The sequence below is a fragment of the Haemorhous mexicanus genome, chromosome 1 (genome assembly GCF_027477595.1).
Source record: "Haemorhous mexicanus isolate bHaeMex1 chromosome 1, bHaeMex1.pri, whole genome shotgun sequence".
In the NCBI taxonomy this organism is placed as follows: domain Eukaryota; kingdom Metazoa; phylum Chordata; class Aves; order Passeriformes; family Fringillidae; genus Haemorhous; species Haemorhous mexicanus.
Window position 1 is genome coordinate 123,791,067 of NC_082341.1, and position 20,589 is coordinate 123,811,655.

Genomic DNA, 20,589 nt, shown 5'->3' on the forward strand with positions numbered 1-20,589 from the left:
CCAGTAATATTCACTTGCATGACTTTGTAACTTCAAGGATGTCTGCCTCAGTGCTTTTGTGAGCATTGGTGAGAGCTCCTTGGCTTCCCCTTGCTGAGACTTACATGCTCCTGCAAAGCTTCTTTCTTAAAATCTGAATTCTGTCAGGCTCTTTCCCTTAATTTTTGAGATTGTATGAAGAGCAGAAGAGCTTTCAACTATGCACTAGTTGGCAGCAAAAACCAGTTAGTGATCTCTGTATTTCTCTCCAGTAAGTGCTACAGCCTCTTTATTATGTGCTCTAAGCATTGAAATAGCATTGACATTTATACTGGACATTCAAAATAGATGTTGACAGCCCTTGCATTTAATTTCTTTCATGCTAATCTAATAAATTCAGTATCTATTGTAGTCTTCAAAGAGGATTAAGCATTTCCTGAGGGAAGGTTATGCGGACTGGTGAGTACATGGGCTGCATCCAGAGTGCTGCGAGACTGTAATTCATTGGTTGTGTTGTTCTGAGGGGATCTTCATCCTGATAATCAACAACCCATAAGGAGTTGTTGCTTTTTATGACCAGTGTGTGCATTCTCATTCTCCAGGGACAGGTATCTTTCTAAAAAACCTGACAAAGCTGGATGTTCAAGTCTCATTGAACAGAAGTCTTCAAAAGACTTATGGGGGTACAGTAGTTGGGTGGTTCCTAGTCCACTCTGCTTATAAAATAATGTATTGCAGGGAGCTAATAGTTCAAGTTTTAAGATGTGAGCACTTTAAAATCACTACTCTGTTCAGTTTTTGACTTGTTTAAAGTCAATCCACAAGTAGGTGGATAATTTGACTGTAATGGCATGTGTTTAAAATAGTGATTGGTGGTTTTTAATATGCAGAGTTGCTTCAGCCTAGCTAGCTGGAGTAGCTGCTAACCTCCAAAGCTGACTTGACCCAGCAACAAAATATTTCAGTAGGGTATGCTGAGGGCCAAAAATAAAGTATATTAAATAAAATGAGCCAGGTATTAGCAAATAAAACTAGATGCAAAGCCTCTCTTGTTTCTCTTGGGATCTAGGGTTTGTGATGGAAATCATCTGTCAATCTGAAATGCCATGCATGCTAATCGCAGGTTCATGTTAATCATCACTGTATAAGAGGGTATGTCCAATCCTATTTTCCTTCCTATCCATACAGGATAAGCTGCTAATAAGTTGTGATCCTCCAGCCACATCCACACATCGGTTCTCTCCTGAGTTGTCCTCCCTATATCCCAGATAATTTTCCAGATGGTTTCAGTTTTATAATTTGCATGCAAGTAACTAGGACTTTTTTGACCCATGGCTACAAGCCATTTTATACACAAATACCCTGCATTTCTACATGGAAATAGAGCTCAGATTACACATATTTGCAGTTCCAAATTATGTTTTTGTTTTGGCTGTCTAAGTTGTCATTAAGAAGAATGTTATTTTGAAGGAATGTGCACTTCCCAAAAGGAAAGTCACTGGTAGTTGGTTTTGTGACTTCATTTTTGGACATCCCTAAGTCATTGAAGAGCTATTCTGCTATGATTTTTTTTTTTCCCTGTAGACCAAGGAACTAGAAACTACTGTAAATAATGTATGTACTTATATAGACTGAGCCATAGTAAAGCAATATGTTGTTTTTATTTGAAGTTAGCTCTTTGAGTGTTTGTATTGAAGGATTCATTTTGTTCTAGTTTAAGTAGTATCCATATACTAAAATGTCCTACAAAGAAAACACACTTTCCAAAGTAGGACTGAAGGGCTTCTGTGTGCTGTAAGAACATTATAAAATATGATAAAAGGTTCCTGCTTGCATTCCTAATTCTCAAACAGAATTTATTCCTCCAAAGTCTTCCAAACCACCTAACACTGTGCCTGCCTGACTCTGAAAGTGTCTTAAACATATTGGCTCTCCCCCTTTGAGCAGAAAGTTCTTAAGCGCCTTATCTAGAGCTGCTGTAGTTGAGCATCAAAGCCCTGAGGAGATGAAGAAAGTAGGGCACCTGGCAAGCACATTGTAAACACACGGGCTGGTGCATCGCCCGTGTCTCGAAATGCAGCTCTGTGTTTCCTCTTGGGAGCACTGCCCAAAGAGGAGCCAGTGCTCAGCCTTCCCTGGGAGCTGCTGGTGCTGGGATTTGTCTGAACAGCAGGCTGTGTTCTGGTCCTGGGCTCCTGGTCCCTGGGCCCGAGGGGTTCAAACCCACATTTTCTGTCACCTCTGCAGCTGTTGGAGAGGCTGAAGGAGGTGAGCAGAAGGGCGCACTTGGCTCCTTGTGTTCACCCTGGCCCAGCTGGTGGAAGATGCAGCAGGTTGCCCTAGGCTGGCATGAAGGAGCCAGAACCTTGATGCTGTCACAGCAGTGTGTGTCCTGGTGGGAAGAGGGCTGGGATCTGGTGGTTGCTTGCAGGGGGTGATTATCAGAGGTGAGCATTTCCATGACATCCTCTGTGTTTCAAGAGAGGATCACCACTTGACTAATTTCTCCAGGTGAGAACTGGGTCCAGGAGAACAGACTTGGAGATCTGGAGTGTGGGTGGTGACAGCTGGTTGTAGTCCCAGTTTGGAAGTTCAAACCTGCAAGCTGAAGTGGGGAAAGTGTCCAGTGTTTCCTTCCAGAAAGCCCCATTTCCAGTGCAGGAATCTCCATCCTGGCCCACCACTTTCACACAGTGTATCTGTGTGGCAACAGGTGTCGCCCTGCCAGTTTTATATTATGCAGGTTTTTAGGTGGTGTTTTACATGTTCTGTGCCACAGATTTGTGTGCTGGTGTCCTCACCTGTAACTCCATTCCTTTGCCCATTTCTGTGTTAGGATTCTTTCTCCCTGCTCTTTAGCAAAGGAAGAAGTAAGGTTGTATCTTCATGTGATCTTTTCACTCCAGTTTCTCAGACGCCCTGTGAGCATCACTTGAGGAGAAGAGGGAACTTCCTTGTTCCCTCATATTTGAAATACTTTGCTTTGCAACTACAGTTTTTCTGTGGCTTAGGGCAGGAAAGCATCTGGGGGTTGGGGGAGTGTGGGTAAGCAAGATTGATGTCTAAATTTATTTCACAGCTCCTTTATTCAAAGAGATGTCACATCTTACTTCTTGGCAGTCTTGTTTGAAACAGTGAGGGCAACTGGCAAGCTGCTAGTGCTGAGTGTCTTGCCAAATACTATTGCAAAATACTGCCAGTGCAGAAGTTGCACAGCTCTACAGACTGTTATGTTCCTCTGGGAGTAAACCAAAGGGGTACCAACTTCTGATCCTTTGCCTCTGAAGAGGAGCAGGACTGACATGTTTCCATTGCCTTATGAGACAGCATCATGCTGCTTTGCTGCTGCTGTCTCTTGCAGCCCTTGGGATTTGTTTCCCTACAATGGTGCTTCTCCGTCTCCCGCTCACTGTTGTGAAATAACGGAGGAAACAGAACTATTGAAAACATCTTCACTGTATTGTTAATTGCAAAGTATTTTGGAGCAGACACTGGACCGAGGAAAGCTTTGCCTCCCATCCTGGACTCAATGTTGCTAATGCAGCAGGTGCATCAGAGTAGATTTGCTGTGCCCCACGGAGTTATCCCCCCTATCTGAGTGCTTTTTGAAGAGCCATGCAACTGAAGTCAATCCCAACTATTTATTTATAATATAGGATGCAAAATCTGATATCTGAGTATATGCAAACTCTGTGCCAGTTATTGAGACCTTGTAACTTTGCTGTTAAAACAAGGCATGAGTTGGAAACACAGATCTATTTTTCAGTAACTATCTTGATAGCTATTTTAGAGCTTTGCATAATTAATCTGTGCTCAAATTGGTATTTTAGTGAGAAAATGGGCACCTGTGAAGATTATTGTCCTGTGGTATTGTACATAATATTACATTACAGTGATATTTCTGGATTCAGCTAGGAAGATAAGCTGGAGGGGTAAGTGCTGCTCATGGCTAAACATCTTAAATAATGCTGCTATTCTGGTTAGAAGGAACCTTGGAAGGTGGTGAGTTAACTCACCAGCTTGAGTTAACTCCTCACCCTGAGTGTTCAGACAGGGCTGCTCAGGGCTGTGTTTGCCTGGGTTTTGAAAATTTCCAGAGACAGAGGCTGCACAGCCCCCCTGGACACTTTGTCCTAGTGGTCAGTTTTCCTTGTGGGGATTTTCCTTCTCATGCAATGCACCAGCAAGTCTTGGGAACCCTCTCCAAGACATTGGGAGGCTGCTGTTGGGTGCCCCTCAAGCCTCTTCTCAAGGCTCACAAAACGAGTCCAGTTGCCTCCAACTCACCTAGAGAATGTGCTGCAGCCCATCACTGTCTGTGTTTTGGCCTCTTCCATACCCTGTGTTCCTGCTTAAGTGAAGGAATGTTGGATGCATTAGGATGCAAGTGTACTTGGTCTGCATGACTCTGAACTACTCTGTGTTTATATTATAATAGTTTAGGTTTAGATTTTTGTTTGTTTGTTTGTAGATTCCTAGTGTTAGGTATTTATGAACTGGGATCACTATCAAACCCTAAAATATGTTTTATACTAAATTGAGTAAATAAGTAAGGACTGAGCATTCAGAAAATGAATGCTTTTAGTCAACCATGCTAGAATTTCCAGTTTATGGTATGTGTTTTGCTTTAATGCTGGAAAGAGCATAGAAGAGGGACAGGAGGTAATTAAAGAAGAAAATAACTCCTGTACTCCCTTTGGATGGGACTTAACCATACTTTGCAAAAGCAAGATGTATTAAGTCTACAAGTTTGGAATGCTGCCAAAAACTACTAAACAGGGAAAATTTAGGACGATTTGGAAATAAAAACTACCTGGCAAAAGCACCCAGACTGTCAAATGCCTTGAAGACAAGCGCATTAAAGAACTAAGAGACTTCTGCTTCCTTGCTGCCATAGTAGTGGTGCATCTTGAATATATTAAAGTGCGGGGGGGAGGAAGAAAAAACCTATGTTTTCATAAAAAGATAAGTAAAAAGAGCATGTAGCATTAAGGCTGTATAGCAATGCTTAATGAGGGGTAAGAAGTGAAACAGAAGGGGGTTATTTGGAGTCATAGTGGATGCCGATAGCCTCGAATCCAATTATCCAATTAGCCTCCTGATTTTTTAGATTTTTTTTCAAATAGCAGACTCTCCTATTTCATTTAAGCAATAAATGTAATGCTGTTAATTTAATCTCCCGGTACTCATGGTAAATATTTTGTAAATAAATAACTTGTTTTCATCATTTGCTCTTTAAAAGGGGTCACAGAATTTTCAGACTAGTGAAAAAGCCACATTTTTTTATTTTAATACCTAAATTTCCCTCCCAAATCAGCCTTTGGTAAGAGAATATCTGTTGTCTTTGGAGTTTTTGGGACTAACAATTCTTTCCTGCCATCCTTCTGTTTTCAGAGCCCTGATAATAAACAGATGGAGTGTCTTTGTCAGGGAACCCCAAAACCGTCCTTTAGTTGTGTCCCTAGAAAATAATGTGACACTTTGAGCAGTGACAGAAAACCAGACAATTACTGTGCTCTGGTGAGGGAATGTGTGCTACAAAATTTTCAGCTGTCTTGGTGTAAAGTGTTTGTATCAAGAATGAACAGTGCTGTTTGCAATGAGGTTTTACATCTTGTGTGTGTGTCCACACACATTATATGTAACTCCAAAGGCATATGCCAGATAGATTGGTTTAACTTCACTTTTCTTCAGAATTTTTTGGAGATTGGCTCTCTCTTTGGTGCTCTTTTCATGTTAACTAATAGGTTATGTGGTGGATGAATAGGATTCTTTATAGAATTATCTAAAACCAGGCCCTGATTTATTTGAAAACAAAGGGTTTCTTTAGAGCTAAGTTTAAGCTGGCCTTGCCATGAATCCTAGAATTATTCTACATTTAAATGAGAGAACAGTGATGCACTTGTACTTGGGCTTTGAACAGCACTGAGCTGTTGACCAGAGACTTGGAGACTGCTGAGCAAATCTGTTTAGGTTCCTTTGCCGAAGTTTCCAAGCCTACTCTTCTCTCCTTGCAGATGATGAGAAGCAAAGCTCAAAAGACACTAAAAATTGCATTGATCAGTTTGTTTGGAGGAAGGCAAGTTGTTTGCTGGTGTGTGATCAAAAAATGTATAAAATTCTGCTCTGTAGCAATCTGAACACATACTTTTTCTGTTTTGCTTTGGGGTGTGTGGGGTCTAGTGCACAGCAGCTAAACAATACCTCACTTGTTTATGAAAAACCTTGTGAAGAAGGGGTGAGAAAGAAGAAAATATTTACAGTAGCTTTCTACCCAATTAAAATCAGAAGGCAGACTAAAAAGGAAAGAGTTCATCTACGGTCCAAACCAATTAAAAGTAAATTTTGCTGCTTGGATGTTAATTTACACATCCAAGGCAATGTAAATTTAAACTAGAAGCTTGACTTAACCTCGCCAGTTCAGATGAACTTCAGATTTATGACTCATTTAGTTTTGGTCCTAGCATCTGGCTCTTTAAGCACATTTTATGTGAATTGACATTAGAAATTCATAAACTGCCTTAAAATGTTAAATCTGTGGAGTACTTCACCAGAATGTGTAAATAATGCCTGTCTCGCAAACACAGCTCTGCAACACGAGCTGGCTCAGATCCTCAGTTAAGATATTCTTATGGTTTATGCCCTCAGCCATTTATCCCCTTGTTTAATTATCTGGGAGTAAAACCAGATTTCTGTAGCTTCTCTCATGTATTAAAAGGTATCTTGAATTTCTGTGCAAATGCTTTAATTGTATTTGTCAGTATTAGTTAAGATTGTTTGTGGGGTTTTACACATAAAATGTGGGTTTATTTATAAAGAATGGAAATGGAGGTAGAAGGAGGAACCTCATAACCCTTACTGGGTTTTACTCAAAAATTAAACTGCAAACTTGTCAATGCATGCACAAATCAGTTTTCTGTTTTACATAGGAGCATCACTTGAAATGACCTGAAAGAAATTTTATCATCAACCACTGCAGTAATCCATGTCCCAGTCAAATCCTGGATAATTATTCAGGGAACCATGTTGGATGCATGATGTGCACAGAGTAAGAAGCAAAACAGTCCTTGAGAAGGAATCCAAAGGGGCTGAATATTTCAGAAGCTACAGAGCATGAGGAACAGAGGATGTCCTTGAAGCTCAGAATCTAAACAGGGACAGGGGACACACACAGACATGCACAATTTGACACTTCTTTAGGAAAAGAAAGTTTATGAAATGAAAATATGTTGATATTAGGAAGTGGCAAGGAGAAACTAGGAAGATTCTTTGTCTTGTTTACTGCTCTATGACTCGGCAGCTGGAAAAGATTGATGACTTGGGTGCTTGGCCCTTTGTTTTGGTTTTGCTGTTTTAATCTATGAGTCAGAAAGTCCCTAGACATAGGTCCTCATTTAAAGAAAAGAAAGAAAGAAAAATAAGACAGATTATTAGCAATGTTATTTTAAAGCAAATGCAGTTGCTAAGTTAAAATATTGTGATAGTTGTTGCAGTGTATTTACAGATCTACCAAAGATGTCCATATGTCACATCAGATGTCAGTTAAAATTGTCAATATGTTGTCTCAAATCAGTTGGTGCCTGGTGTCTAGAGAGTGAACACTGTCACTCCAGTCATGCTTGTTGCTGCAAAGCATTTAGGTCAATGTAACAGTGGAGGAAAGCACTGTTGTTCTGCTCTGCTGTGGCTGGTGTGTCCTGCTTTGGTCTCTGCCACATGGATGTCACAGTTGGTCCCTGGATTCCTCTGGCTTGGCTTCAGCTGAGTCTCTCTTACATTATTAGTTCAGCTCAGGAGCGTGCTTTTGGAGTACATCCCTTGTGGTTCACTCTGCTGGGGGATCCTGGAGAACATGAGCTGGATTCCTTTCAGATGAAGTAAGATTGGAAGATATTCTTCCAGCATGCATTTAGCACTGAACCAGGCACAGGACCAGGCTAAAGCTGGGTTGAAGCAAAACAGGCAGCCTGCCATGCCAACATGGGTCATGTGGGTGCTGCATCTTCAGCATCAACTGTCTTCCTCTCTATGGATATGCTTTTCTTGCACTGCAATACTTGCTAAGGTAGAGATTGAAACAAAAACTGCAGCAAGAGTAGGTCCAAGCACCTGGAGCCTGTCTTTTCTCTTGACTTCAGGTGCATCCTTGTAAGTTATTGCTCATAAAAGAGTAACACACCTCTGAAATTACTTTCCCTGCAAATGGAAGTCTCATTTTTCACCTTTGTTTTTCCCAGCTTCCTTCCTGTCAGCTGACTTCCCTCAGTGCTTCTCTCATGTTTCTAAACCACTTTTTCCTCCCCTCACTTCTGGTTTGCCACCATGGCATTCCTCAACCATTGCTCTCAGCCATAAGGTCTCAGTCTCAAGTGGTCTCAAGATGCAATCTGTGTTTTATGAAGAAGTGTTTCCTTCACCTGTTTTTAAAGCTCTTTCCTGGTGAAATCTCTTCCATTGCTTCACTACCCTTCCAATAGTTTTTTCATTTTCTTGTCTCCCCTCCTCCAATGCTTGAACCTTTTTTGTGCTCTTTTTAAGCTCATTAGGACTTGTCCTGAAGAGACAATTCCCTTCACTTTGAAGTAGTCTTCCAAGATAACAGCTACCCCTCAAGTGGGTTCCCTCCACCCCACACTAGCTTGTCCATCCCACTTCCCCATAAGTCACATTTTCCAGACCAGTTTTCATTCTTATTTCTGTTCCCCAGACCCCCACAGGTAGGACCACCATGCCCTAGGTATTCCAACAAAAACAGAGGGAAGTAGAATGACTTTCCTGAGTTCAGCAGATTATGCTCAGGCTTTCCACTCTTATTTTATATCTCACAGCAATATTTGTCTTAGAGCAGCATGACATTTGTCTTTGTGACCTGCTATAGTCTGAGGCCTTGTTTCCCATCCTTTATTTCCATATTAGACATTTCCTGCCTGTGGGCAATATTTTGCATATAACCTGCTACATTTCACTCCATTCTTCCAGATCACTACTCTGTCCTGATGATGATATATTTAACCTTTGTTTCTCACATCCAGAACTAATATTTATTCTTCCTGCTTCTGTAACCCGGTTGTTAAAATATCTCAAGGCAGTTTCAAAGCTTTTCTAAAGGGAAGGTGTGACATCTGTGATTTCTCTCCTACCTCTCTGGAAGGCTGTCAGAGGAAGTTAGCAATCTGATTTAACAAATCTCTTTTGTCTATTACTTAGGATTATCTTCCAGGTGCTGCTAATTGATCTGTTTTGGATTGTTTTCCCCAGGAATTTGAAGTTCAACTGACTGACTCACTGGGTCTTTAATATTCTTACCTTTTTTTTGTTGCTTTGGTTTGTTTACTTGGGTTTTTTTCCATTGTGCAGACGTGCATACACTTCCATTCACATTCTCTGTCTCTCTCCTGTTCCTCCTGAAGTCTTACCTGTCATAACTATTATTTATGCCAATAACTGCTTGCATTTGACCCCTTTGGTGAAGACTGATGTCCTAGACATGATGATCTTCTGGGTGTCATCTCTCATCAGCTTTTCTCTATGTAGGGCCAGAAGGTTTTACTTGCTCTTAGGCCGTAAATGTGTTGATAATAAGGATTTCTTTTTGTTGCTAGTATTTTTTTTTTTGCATTATAATTCTACCTTAACCATGCTGATTCTCATGTCCTTCTGCAGATTTTATATTTATTGCTAGCATTTGACTATGTTTTCACATGCTGTACCTGTCTTGACAAATACATCTTGTGCTGCTTTTGTTTATTTTTATAGGGCACAAGCACAGATAATCAGGTTGTATTGTTTTGTAGAGGAATTGCTGCTTCTTTCTTGTCTCCCCTCTTAGTGTCTCTTGTGTTCACATTTTCTTTGCTACATTCTTGGGCTCCCCCACCTCCCATTTAAAGACATTTAGTCAACTTTTCTCTGAACTGGTTGCTTTCCCTTTGTCTAGAAACAAATCTAAAGGATCCACTGCCTTTTTTAAATGTAAAAACACCCTGATTTTGAAATATCAGAAGTTTAAGTCTAAACTAAACTAAAGTGCTGTCAATTCACAGGCCTTTGTTCTTTATGCCATGTGACTGTTGAGATACCACATGGTAGTAGATTCCCTGTTCAGGCTCTTTGGTTTGACTTCCAAGTTGCTAGCTGTTTGATATGTAGATTTGAGATATCAAACAAATAACCCTGGTGCTGTAGGTGGTTTTTAATGGCTTTGTTGTTGTTTAAACTGATTAGCCCTGTCAGTGCAAATGGCTTGTTTTTGCAAGGCTTCAGATTGTGTGGGTCTTCATTGTGCTTGTTGTCTGCCATTGTGCTGTGACAATGGATCTACCATAGTGGGAAACATCAATTTAAAACCTAAGGAGAGTGTATCCTCTCAGATTTACAGAATAACAGGATGGTTTGTATTGGAAGGGACCTTAAAGATCATCTAGTCTCCATTTCTGGTCTGTAACCTCAGCCCATTCATGGGATGGTCCAGATTTTGTTTCACAAGTTGTTGACACTGTACAAAGGTCAGCTGCTCTTCCAACCATGGATTTCTCTCCATGGCTCATGACAGCAATGACAGTAGAATACATTAGCTGAGCTGCTGCTTGATGTGGGTGACCTCAGCAATGAACTGAAATGCCTCCCCTTGCTGTTTTGGATGGGGATTGCTGTGCTGCATTCCACTCCTGAGAGGCAGCTGAACCTTTGGGTGTTCACCCTTGGTGACAGCAGTGATGCTAAAGGATTACCACTGACTTGTTTCACATCCAGGGTGAGTGGCAAAGGCACCCACCCTGCTGTGGGAAGCCTGTCAGTTTGGAACTTCCTCTGAATTAAAACTGTGACATGTGCTGCCACACTTGGAAAAGAAAAGGATCTGGTTAAAATGTAAGACAAATTTCACAATTTATGTGTTCAGAAGATACTAACAATTATTCTCTGGAATAATCTTTTGTTAGTATCCAATTTACTTACTTTTGTAGTAAATTTGTCCCTGCTGCCCTCCCTTCCCCCCCCCCCCCATATATGTTTGGGGTTTTTGTTGAGTGGTTTCTTTCTTTACAAAAGAAAATCTCAAAATTATTATTATTATTATTTTGGTTATAAAGTAAAGGAGTGTGAGTTCTGCATGTTTTCCTCTCTCCTTCCAGATACGACAGGAAGTCATGGTCTCCCCTCTCAACTTTCCTGGACACACAATAAAACAAAACTGAATATAATCCCATGCAAATTAAATAAGTAATCCCAACATCTTGTTTTCATACTTCCACAATTCTAGCAGCCATACAAGTACAGTTTGGCTCTACCTGTCCACCATGGTTGGCATATTAATGCTTTCAGATTTTCTTTTATGTAAAATATCAAAAATGTCTTTTTCTTTGGTGTTTGATTTTTATTTGTTCAGTTTTTGTTTCACTCAACCACTGGTCCTTTTGTTAGTTGATAGAAGTGCTACTGCCTCTTGTTTATCCAGTAAATTGCTCAGACTGGTGTGACTTGGGACATCCTTCCAATAAAAAGATTTGAAAATGTGGTACAAGTTTACCTGTGCAGGTTCTTGTTATGGTTTTACCCCAGATGTCAGCCAGCCCCTCGCTCACTCCCCCTGTCCTGGTGGGATGCAGGGGAGAACTGGAGAAAGGTACAACCCATGGGTTGAGGTGAGAAAAGTCTAAGAATTGAAATAAAGTAATAATAATAATAATAATAATAATAATAATAATAATAAAAGTAGTAGTAGTGGTAGTGAAAAAGGAGAAAATGGAAAGAGAGGAATAAAACCCAAGAGAAAGAAGTGATGGACAATACAATTGCTCACCATGCCCTGATGCCCATTCCATCCCTGAGCTGGGATTGGTGGCTCCTGGCCAACCCCCCAGTTTGTATGCTGAGTATGATGTTCTAAGGTATGGAATATCCCTTTGGCCAGTTCAGGTCAGCTGTGCCACCTGTGATCCCTCCCACATTCTGGTGCACCTGCTCAGTGGCAGAGGATGGGAACCTGAAAAACCCTTAACTTAGGGTAAACACTGCTTAGCAACAACTAAAACATCAATATGTTGTCAACACCGTTCTCATACTGCATCCAAAACACAACACTGTACCAACTAATAGAAAGAAAATGAACTCTATCCCAGCTGAAACCAGGACAGTTCACAATGTATGCAATAAAGTGCATATGAAAAACTTCATTTAGCAATTATGTGTCTAGGAATGCTGGAAATAGGAGTCAGCAGTAGAAACAGCCAACCTCCTTACTGTGACTTTAAAAAAATCCTGATTACTTCTGCATTTCTCTTCTCAAGATTAGTCATCATTCCTGTAAGAGTGAGAAATAAACAGTGGTTGTATTTTCTGACTTTGGACTCACTTCTACATCAATCGGGGGAGATGGATGGGTGAAGGATGAAAATGTCCACAATTATCCCAACTTTATTTTAACAGAGGTGTGTGGTGAGGACCCCTTGGACATTTCCCGGTACCCCAGCCTCCCTGGGGGAGGTGGCCGCAGCACAGGCAGGTTCTGAGGTTCCCTGAGGTTCTGGTGTGGCAACAGCTGCTTTCGGGAAGGCATAAGTTGGTGACAAACAAATCAAAAAAAGGAGCAGCGTAGGCCTGGGAGAACCACAGTTACATAAAGGTGAACAATGAAACATTATTTCTCAAGTGGGTATTTTGAAGGGCTGTTACCGCAACACTTTTTAAATAAACGCAAGGTGCATTTGAATCGGAAGCAATTTGGTGTAGCAAACTGCTACTGACTCATCCCAGACCTGAGGGGAAACAGAGCTGCTGTGACATGGAGAGATTTTTGAGAGCTTGCATGCATGTGCTTCAGACCATCCAAGAGTGAGAGATATTAGTACCCTCCTCCAACACTGCTCCTGTTAGCGTCCACTAGCACGGTGCACATTCCAGTTAGGAGATCCTCACTGCCACTGCAATTGCATCCAGACAGAGACTGATTGTGGGTAGCTTCTTGAATGGTATACAGATTGCATACATATCCCATATTGTTATACCAATGCAATAGCAATGTATTTATCAAGAGCTTCAGTGCATGAGATGTACGTCTTGAGTTCTCATGGCTTTACGAAATCTTTTATCTTCTTTCTAGAAAAAAAAATTTTCTTCAATTCAAAGATTTATAAAAACATTTAATGAACCAGGTTGACACAAAGATTGCCATATAATTAGAAAACTCTGACATTCTGCTCTTTTGTGTTCTTGTGTAAACTTAGAATCGTGCTGTCATCTACAAAAACTACTTTCATTTGTACAGCATTGTTGGAGAAAAGTGTAGTTGGAGTAAGACTTGCTCTTGATATATCCAAGAGTAGCTTGGATTGTGTGCAGGGACATTTTCATATGAAACATTTGAGTAATTTGAACAATGACTTCAAGAAAATATCATGATTTTAAATAATCTGGTTCTTACTGTCCCTTATAAAATGGCTGTATGTACATCAAAGCTAAATGTCAATAGATACAATTTTGTGGTAATTTCTCCTACCTGTAGTCAGGTTGCATGCTGTGACCTACAATATCCTGCCTCGTTCCATGTGGTCCCTACCCCGCAACACCACAACACCTAACATCAAAAAACTGTTGACCTCAAATATTAAATACTGCCAATGATCCTTTTTAGAGCTGCAAAATGGAACAGTGGTCTTGAATTAGTGTTGAGATTAGATGGATTTATTTAATTGTTGCTTCTGCTTCATACTTAGATTTACAATATTCATTACCTGGCTTCTGCTAGATTGCCATATTATAAAAAGAAAGGTAAATTAAAGAAAAAATTAGTTTAGTGGAGTCCAGAAGTTGATCATCTGTACCTACTTCTTGTTGTATTGGTTTTACCTGGTATAAGAGAACCATATGCATATTTATGTAAAATATTGCTGATGTGATAAATCCTTTCTGAAACTGATTTAAAAGTTCAGACTCATATGTACCTTCAAACACTGACCCATAGTTCCCAGGACAGAAAATGTGAAAATGAAAATGTTCTTGGAGAACAAAAATCAGACTCTCTGGCTAGTAGATGAATGTACATCTTCTCTGTGGGTCAGGAATAGGGTTGGAAATCTGGCAAACCTGGGAAGTGACTAGATAAACAAGGAAGCAAAGTAAGGTCAGCAAAAAATAAACTCTTGAAGCATTTCTCTTAAATCTGTGTTCTTTTTTGATTTTAAGATACATCTTCCTGCTTTGGTAGGTTGGTTTTTTTCATTGTTGCTACCTTTTTTCTACTCTGAGTTGGTGCATAACAGTGCTTTAGTGATGTGGAATTGATGTGTCTTTTGCCATAAACAGTTTGTTGGAAATATTAATAGAATAGCAAAAACAAATCTGGCCAATTCTGTAGATTCTAGGCTGCCTTTAAAATGCTTTTATTTTGGAAAAAGCCTGTGAGCCTTTTGTGAGGGGACATACACACCCCAAACCAAAGCCCTTGTTCAGTTTCTTTTGACTAGAATACCAGTAAATAGCTTGAAAATGCTAACAGGGTCCTTGTGTTCTTGCTCATCTCTACAATTTAAGGAAGAACTCTTGACATTCTGGGTAGACCCCACCTACATAACATTGTGTGCCAGAGAACTTGTTTACCAAAGCATGTTTGTTCACCCCAGCCTGTATTTGCAATTCTAGCAGAACGTGCTGTAGCTGGGATTCAGGAGGCTGAAATAAGAAACATCCATACAGAATTACCACTTGGAGAGATTTTTTTCTTTTATACTTAGCTTTGGTATACCTTCCTGCACAAATCGCTCAGATCTCCTGGAAACTCAGAGACTTGACCTATTTTATAGAACTGTATTTATAAATGGAATTCCAAAGAGTCTTTGTTGAGAGCAGAATGCAGGTCATACAGTGCTGTCAGTTGGGAGGGGTTTTTGACAATTTATACTTTATGGGCTGTATTTGATAACTTCAGCTTCACAGTGTTTACCAGTGCAGTAATTTATTACTGTGTTTTACACATGTCTGCTGAAACTAGTCCCAGAGCATGTCAGCATGGACCAATAAGCTGTATATGTGACATGTCAAGCACATGTGTTGCTATATGCCTGTAAGGCAGCTGGGTATCTTTGTCCTTTTGTTATCTATTTAGTCCCTTTTGTTATCTGTGTATTCACCCTTGCAGGAATTGGTGGTAAGCCAGGTCCAATGTGCTTCTCTTTTCCCTCGTATTCTTGGAGCCCATGTAAATCTTTTGTGCTTCCATGTGAGCAAGTGGAGGTGGCTTGAGGCAGTATCCACACTGTGGGTCTCTGAGATAACTGATAACTAAGGTAAACTAGGCTATCAGGAGTTCAGCATTCACACTGTTCTTCTTCTGGCAGCTGAACTAGTTCGTGGAGGTTTCACTTGGGCATGCTTGCAGTGAGTGAGGGCAGCTGCAGGGCAAAAGAAGATAGAGGCCATGTGCCCTGGGATAGTTGTGCTTCTCCTAAGGACACAGCTATGGCTGGGTGATGTCTCCTGGTGGAACCCTGCCAGCTGTTGGAGTGATAAGTGAACAGGATGTAAACAGCAGGGTTTTGGCCAGGCAGTTCATGTGCACAGAACTCACCGTTCACTTTAAATGCCTTACATGCTAAGTAATTTTTAGAAACTAATAATAGAAAAAAGGGAAAATAACCTGAGAAAAAGTACTCCATATAGACTAACAATAATACATTTTGGTGTGTGCATGAGGAAAGTACTTGAGGAGGATGAAATCAGGAAAACAGAGATACATATATTGAAATTGCAGATATGGTATTTCACGGCCCAGTATTGCATTTTCCTTTGAAATTTCATCGTTCATTTATGCTATTGGCAGAATGCTTGCTTGTGTACCTGTGCTCCTTTAGTATGCTTCAGTTGATTTAAACCAGTTTTTTCTGAGCTTCTGTGAAGAATTTCTTTGATGTGGTGCTGCTGTCATTTTTCTGGTTCATGTTATACACACTCTGTGATGTTCACAAAATGATGCAGTTTATTATGGTTTTTCTATAGTTTTTCATCATTTTGATTTGTGGTGTTTGCTGTGCTGAGGGAGAGTCCATGTAGTGTGGCAGATCGTGGTTTTGATGTTCGTTAACCTCTGTGTTCCAGGACATTCTTCTTGTAATACTCATGGATCATCATCTTTGTGTCTGGAGTGCTGGAAAACTGGCAGTTCACTAATTCACTATGAATGAAGCCTCCTTTTACTAGCCAAATTCTTATGCTTTGTCAAAAGATAATACTAAATCTCTCAGCCGTGTTTAGGAGGCTTGGGGTGGTTTCTGGTGGGTTGGTTAGTTTGCTTGGGAGAAGGGGTTGAAGTATATGTTTGCAATGAATCAGTCTTTTAAGTATTCATTTCATTCCTTCAAATTGAAAGACTGTCATGTGAAGACATTCTGTAGCTGATCTAGCGTACAAAAAGAAAGTAGGGAAAAAATCATTTCCTCTGTGCAGCTCATGTAAAACTGAACCATTACTCAGACTCCTCTAATAAGGACAGGCATGCAACTATGAAAATGAGTTAAATGAAATGTATTAATATGCATACATTCATTAAGTGTTACAAAACCAGCTTTGGTAAAGAACAGTTACCTGGTGATACTGTTGCTTGCACCTGCACTGTGAGCTTTAAATCTTACCCAGCTGGCATTTCTTCTACAGTTTTAACTCTCAGGCTTTTATCTAGCTCACCTTCCCACCCAGTGTCTTCTCTTACTTGATGTTGTCCATGGTAGCCTGTGTTTTCTGGTAATCTCATGAGCCCAGGGAGTCTAACAGGACACTGTTTTCTCCAGTACACAAGTCTTGGGTGCCATGCTTTGCAGGGGTGAATGCCAGGTCCCCACTGGCCCATGCCCAAACCTCTTCTGTTCCTAATCAGGTGGTGGGGTGTGAGCATCGCCTAATTAGCTGCCAAACAAGGGGCTGGAGAGCAGTGTGAGAGTAATTCATAGAACAGGGCAGATGCATATCTGTCTTCATACATTTATGGGGTCTTTGTGGCAGCCAGAATCCCTGGTGTTAGACAGTGTTTGCCCAGAGTTGCGGTGCCTGTGTCTTTGTGAGGCCCATCCATTGCAGCCTGAAGCCTTTCCAAAGGGTGATGTCCTCTGTGCTGTGCAGGTGGGTACAGCCTGCTGGGACTTGGGCTCTTTGATTAAAACAGTTGGCACATGTGATCTTAACTACAGCGATCAAGAGTTGTTTCCTGAATGAAGTCTAAGTCCAGGGCTTGATGGGCTAAAGGCTAACAATAATTATTTAAAAGATTGCTTCTTATCTATTACCGTATCATGTTTGGAGGGTTTTGAACAGACACATCTGGTTTAACTGGAGTTAACAGCTGGCAAGATACTGGCACAGAAGAAGCTTCAATTCCAAACACCATCTCATCTTAGTGTCCAAACCTCTTAACAGTCTGTTTTGGGGCAAGGAGGTTGTGTTTTCCTTTGTGTGAGGACACAAAGCTTGCATACAAAGCTTGGTGTTAACCGAGATAGGCTAAGATATGCCTTTGAAGATGCAAGAACTGAAATGGAGAGTTGTGGTGTTATTTGAAGCTGATAGTGAAGTAATGATTTTGTTGCTCAATGACCTGCTGTGTTTTACAAGTAACTAAAATTCTTGGACTGTGCTTGTCAAGTGGTTTGGGCTGTGCTTTTTGTGTGAATATTTGAATGTATACAAAAGTTTCATGGTATATTTATATAGAACAGTGTTCACTAGCAAAACTCCTGGCTGCATTTAAATAAGTCATCTGTATTCCTGCTTGTCTTTGTCTTACAGTGGTTTTTTATGCTCTGTTTTTTTCTATATAATTCTCTTGATGCTATAAAATGAGACTTTTGATCTTTGGTCAGGGACAAGGTTTTCATACTAATTTAAGGACATTTGCAGTAAAACCAGAACTGAATAGTTCATATTGTTGCTTCCTGCTCTTCCTGGGCTTGGAGTAACATGTGAAAGGTACTCTGCATTTCTGTGACCTCTCACATTTGCAGTGGGTTGAGATGGGTCCTTCATTTTTCTTTTGTTTTCTCATATTTTCCTCCCCCACCACTAATATATCACTGATATTCCTTGAGCAAAGGCTTAAAATAGTTGGGATGGCAGCGCACTACATGGATTTGTAACATTCCTTAGAAGCAAAGTACTGCAAAGCGGTGGGAATGAGGTTCTTTGTGTGTATTACTGCTCAGAAAACATAAATGGGGAATGCAAAGGAGTTCCTGGGGACAAAAATGTCAGAGTGAATGCTGACCTTTAACTTCACTAAAAGGCAAGCTGAGTTCCATGCATTTCTCTGTGTGCTATGCAGTTAACCACCAGGTATCCACCTTGACATTAGAATATTAGCTTTTAAAAGCTCATCAAGCAAATCTGTAAATTACAATTTATTTAAATTTTAGGACCTTAACAGTGTTTTGCATAGCATGATGCAGTAGACAGATGAATGTACTGTGGAATTCATTCAGGCAAATTACAATTTAAGGGTATGTACCATGTTGCTAATCTCTAATTACCTACACCAGAACAGGGAGAGGAAGTGCATAAATTAACTGCTCGACAGCCCAATCTTCAGAGGGATGTTCAGTGTGAGGAAGGACAAATAGCTGCTCTTTAGTCAAAGGTTTAGGGCTTAGACTGTGTGGACAGGGAGACAGAGTTAAATTATCTCCAAGCCAGGGTCATCTTCTCACCTTTCCTGGATTGAGGCTGTACTGTAAATCAGTCCAATAGCTCCATTTAACTGATCTGCTGAGAAGTGAATGATTAACTGAAAACTATCAACCAGACAGAAGCAGAACACTGCTCAACAACTGCAAAGTAAAATAGCTCTTGAATACAGATTACCTGACTAAATTATTTGCCAATGAGTTATTCTAACTGACTGAACTTCAGAAGCATTCTCGTCTGGGGCTCACCACAAGAAGTCCTAACAAAGCCTCTTCAAACCTCTCTATGAATGCAGAAAATGCCTTGCCAGATCCGAAGGAGCAAGAGAAGGCTGTTGCTACAATGCCAAGTCGCAATATCTAGCAGTACCTATCCAAAACCACAAAACTCCAAAATCAGGAAAGGGCAGGTTAGGATGGTAAAATTCCTCATTTCTTCCTGTGTAGACTCTAGTGAAATGGGAGCTTGTGATCCAGTTGACTTGTAGCTTGTGTGGACACAGTTACAACACACTAATCCAAACACTGACGTATTTTAAAAACTGCCAGACTGCTTCTCTGATTTGTTTTTGGAGAATGCTTGGATGACTGTCAGTGCCTGACACATGAGTGTAGTATTATGCAGGAATACTTCTGCAGCAGCACTGTTCAGAAACAGGATCTCCTGAACTGCTGCTTGCCCGATACTTGCCAATACCTGTGACTGTTGAAATGAGCACTGTCATGTCCTGTCAGGCCCAAACACAAGTCTTGTGAAGGCAGGCCTGTAGAACATGGGGCTTCTCCATAATCAATAGAACAGTTCCTCATGACAGCTTGTGGGGTTTTGGGGACACTCTTGTGTTACATTGGTAATACCGTGGAGTGGGCTGCAGTATTTTCACACTAGCTTATTCTCTACATAGCCTTTGAAATCCCAAGAAACATTTCAGGTATTTATAGGGAGGAAGCTAAAATGGCATAGGCTGTTAACTCATCCTGAGTGTTACCATTTGCATTAGATATTCCCTGCCTCTTAAGCCTTCTCTGAATGTTTGAAAGCACAGCAGATCCTCAGTAAACATGAGGCTTTAACTTAATGGGTGTGGTGGTCTTTTCTGTTAAACAGAATCCATGCTAACTCCTGTTTGTCTCACACTTCTAGATCTTGTTAACAAAATAAAGTGAGGAGTCATACTGTCATTAAAGGAGCTTTTTATTTTCCTCCTATAATTTATATTTTTATAACTGTTTTATGGCCTCAGTTTGCTCAGGAAAACTTAGGAAGTTACAGATCATTTTAAGACATCCGGTTGAATTTTAGTGGGGGTGTTGAAACTTACCCCTGAAATTTCAGAGGTTGCAGAAATAGTTCCCTAAATAGTGATAATAGATATCATACAAACCTCTCTCATTTCCCCTGTGTTATTGCTCCTGCCCATACAGGAGGAGAGCTTTCATTACAGCGGCTGGTTGGCTTAATGACGGCCTTGCCGGTGGATTGTGGGCACCCCTGGGCACACTGAAGAGTTAAACTGACACCCCTCGTGTGCGCAGCGGTGATTTTCAGTTATTTTTACCAGAGCGTTGCTGTTTTTCCAGAGTTTCTGTGGGGAGCCGCCCAGCAGAAGCAGGAGCATCCCCCTAGGGGCTGGGACGGGGAGAAGGGACTGAAGCCTTGGGATTAGGGGAAGTGAAAACTTGCCCCTAAAACAAAGTATGGTTTTAAAAGTGTTTTATTCTAGTGTGGCTATATATATGTATTTATATATATAAATATATATAGGGCGAGAGGGGGAGAGGATCTCACCTCCCGGCCCCGTCCTACAGCCCGGGGCAAGCCGGGCTCCGCGGAGGGTTGCGCGGGCGGGCGGGCGGGCAGCCTGGCGCCGCGGGCGGGGAGGGGCGGGAGGCAGGCAAGGAGAGAGGGAGGGAGGGAAGAAAAGAAGGAGGGAGGGAGGGAGAGAGAGAG

General features: G+C 40.9%; 1 protein-coding gene across 1 annotated transcript in view; it reads left to right on the forward strand.

The window, feature by feature from the left end:
* Nucleotides 1-20,589, forward strand: part of SGK3 (serum/glucocorticoid regulated kinase family member 3) — a 56,151-nt gene that overhangs the window by 1,386 nt on the left and 34,176 nt on the right. The gene's annotated exons all lie outside the window — the stretch shown is intronic.